Here is a 3,483-nt window from a genome sequence, read left to right as displayed (position 1 = left end):
TTTTCCTAATTAAAAACATACCGTCATGTAGACAGTAGCGTGTGGAGCCTAACCTTCACCAGACTCCTGTGTTCTCAAACGCCAGGCTATATTTGATTTTCTAGGGATGTGCCTTAGTGTTCTGCCATCTGCATGAGGTTTGGGGTTTGGATGAGCTAAGCTTTTTTTGGTCTGGGACACGGGCAGTGGGACGGGTGAGGGTGGTGGGGGGGGGTCATTTGTATTTTTGCCTATGGCCTATGCCTTTGACTTTTAATGTGTGCATTCAGGAATGTTCTGTAAGGTGAAAGCATGCCCCCTCTGTCCCCAAGCAAATTCCCGGTTTAGGATTAATAATAATAATAATAATAAATAATTGCTTACACTTATATAGTGCTTTTCAAAGCGCTTTACAGGTAATGGAAACTCCCCTCCACCCCCAGCAATGTGCAGCATCCACCTGGATGATGCAACAGCAGCCATAGTGTGCCAGAATGCTCACCACACATCAGCTATCATCATCAGCAGAGTGATGAAGCCAGTTCAGAGATGGGGATTATTAGGAGGCCATGATTGGTAAAGACCAGGGGGAATTTTGGCCAGGACGCCGGGGCTACACCCCTACTCTTTTCAAGAAACAACCTGGGATTTTTTATGACCACAGATAGTCAGGACCTCAGTTTGTTTTACGTCTGTTTATAGAATAGTGTCCCTGTCACTATACTGGAGCATTAGGACCCACATGGACCACAGAGTGAGCGCCCCCTGCTGGCCCCACTAACACCTCTTCCAGCAGCAACCTCAGCTTTCCCAGGAGTCTTCCATCCAGGTACTGACCAGGCTCACACTGCTGAGCTCCAGTGGGGCTGCCAGCAGTGTGCTGCAGGGTGAGATGGATGCTGGCCATAATAAAGTTGTATAATAGGGAATCACAGGTGTGAAGGAACATCTTTGCCTGCAAAGCTGTTCTCTGCTCAAGTGTACAACACAGTTGAACTGCACTTGCCGGCCGTGTTTCCTGAAAAAGAGATTAACACATGCGGCCAACACCCTCATTTCAGTGTAGTGGTAAAGATCTGTGAGATGGTGAACACACATAACGATCCGATTGGCTTTTTGTCAGATGTGTCAGAATGGTCTGGCAGATTACATTAAAGGGGCCATCAGGTGGTGTGTCAATGAAGAGCCTCTCCCCTCAGAAATCTCACAAAACGTCTGGTGCTTGAGATCAGTGAGGCCACAAAGGCGATACTGTGTCCAAGCTACAAAAGCCATTTGCATTGGAGGACTCCGAAGGTTTTCCTTGAACGCCTGCCTGAAAGGCATTCTCCTGTGAATGCTGCTTAATAACCTTCGTCTATCACAGTGATATATGGAAAAGCTCCTTTTCCAAGAACAGCGTGGGGCGCGCATTTAAAGCTCATTACGGGGTGGTTCAAGGCAACACCGAAACGATTCCGATTCCCAGGAAAAGACTGATGGCCTGGAAGCAGCAGAGGATTCATCCTTCTTCCACTGGCCCTTATTCCGGCATTAAAAATGAAAACACGCGGAAAACGACAATCGCTCAAATTTCCACACGAGTCAGGATGAGGCCTTGAGGTTAGCCACGACCACATGGCCATATTTTCCAAAAAGAATTAATTTCTGATCAATGAGCTCACTGCTCCTCCCCCTTTGCTCTCTTTCCTCTCAAGTGGGAAAAGCTCCAGCTGCTCTCCACCCAGGGACGAGCTCGCAAAGCACAAAAGGAGTTGAAGGCCTAAGAACAAAATCCAGACTTGAAGAGGAAGGAAAATATATTTCTGAGGAGGCAATCGATTCCAGTATTGAGAGTTTGTTTTTTCTGGTGCACTGGGGGGTTTCATAATGACAAAGCCTCCAGTTCTGTCTGTGCTTTTATTTGACCACAAATGCAATGAGCAATTAAAAACATATTGGCCACAAGAGTCACATGAGCAGTGGCCTCTAGTATTTCAGTGCTGCATTATTGTGTGATGCACATTAGAGTTTTATAAGGGGAGGCCAAATACACATAAGTTGATCAATAGCTACACAATATCAATCAACAACTGAATCCAGCAAAGGGCTGACAGGTGGTGAAAAGATGGTGAAAGAAGTCCAGTTGTAGATATTTGTGGGGGCTACGAAATGAATCCCCACTTGGCTCCCGAGTCTCCCAACCAAAAGGCACCTGCTTGTGTTCCATTTAGTTTGGGCTTCGTTGGAATTGTCAGGGCTGTGTTAGGTGAGGATGACTGAGATTCCCATGGGGGAGCAGGGCACAACCATCTGACCAACAGCGACCCCCCGGTGGCCACCAACACCGGCGTGAGGCGCGTCACTTCTCCGGAGCCTGAGATCGACCTGCAGCATGAATCCTGGGATCTCGTCTTGTGTCGTTTTTCGTTCACTCTGAGCTGCTGTGAGGTGTCATAGCAGAGAACTGAGCTGACAGTCAATTCCACATCAATAGGTACGAAAAGTATATTTCCCAACCATCACCTATTTTTTTTAATGAATAATTAGAAACTTCATATTATGAAAATCAAATAGGGCCTGCTCTATTATGTATAGTATTGGTAGTCAAATCCACATGTAGCTCCGCATACCTCGCTCATGCAACCAAGAAGATTAAATTAACAGAGCTTGTTTTAATTTAAGTAACGGGCAACAAGTCGTTCTTAAATCCCCATCTAGCGATAAAACGGAGCATAATCTGCTATGTTCTTTCAATGTGCATCATTCATTTCTTCTACAGACGTACATAGGTGTGAACTGTAAGCCACAAGAAGACACAGAGATAAACTATTAAAAGGCCTATACAGCTGCGATCCACAACAAAAAAATCAGCATGTTTTCTAAACATTAAATAATGAATGGAAAGTATGACATGATTTTTCAAATGGACATCTCAGATCATAAAAACACTTGGTGTGTACACAGTCATTCTGGCAGAACCTAATTCCTTGACTGCCAAGAGTAGTCTGCAAAACTAAGCTTGAGAATTGCACTCTGCATACATTGAGCAAATCCAGTCAATTTACAAATGGAAAACAAATCCCCCAAAATCAAACCATACTTCATTCCTGAGCAGACATTTTTCAACATCAGACAGAGTAATCTGACTCTGGTTGCAGTTTATGGCTGTTTTTTTTTATTTCCTTTGCACCATGTGTAATTTCAATAAATGATCATTCACATTTCTATTAATCACTGTTTTGACCAGAAAAATATAGAAATACTGGAGAAGATCGTTGTACATTGTTGGAATAGGCTACAGTGGACATCTGTTTTTAATTGCGTGCTGAAGGATTTTTTCCAAAGAAGAAGGGAACACAACAAATGAAATTAAGATGAACATCCTTTTCTAAAGCTTTAACTGCATGCTAATCAAGAGCAAAGACCTTAAAAGATGACTCCCAGGAACGGAACAGAATAGGTTAGTTATTGTCTGTTAATTCGGAACAGCAGCATGTTAAAAAAAAACGCTCTTTCAAAACC

This window comes from Lepisosteus oculatus, chromosome 21, assembly GCF_040954835.1.
Source record: "Lepisosteus oculatus isolate fLepOcu1 chromosome 21, fLepOcu1.hap2, whole genome shotgun sequence".
Classification (NCBI taxonomy): domain Eukaryota; kingdom Metazoa; phylum Chordata; class Actinopteri; order Semionotiformes; family Lepisosteidae; genus Lepisosteus; species Lepisosteus oculatus.
The sequence above is the reverse complement of the archived record's forward strand: the minus strand, read 5'-3'. Positions refer to the sequence as shown.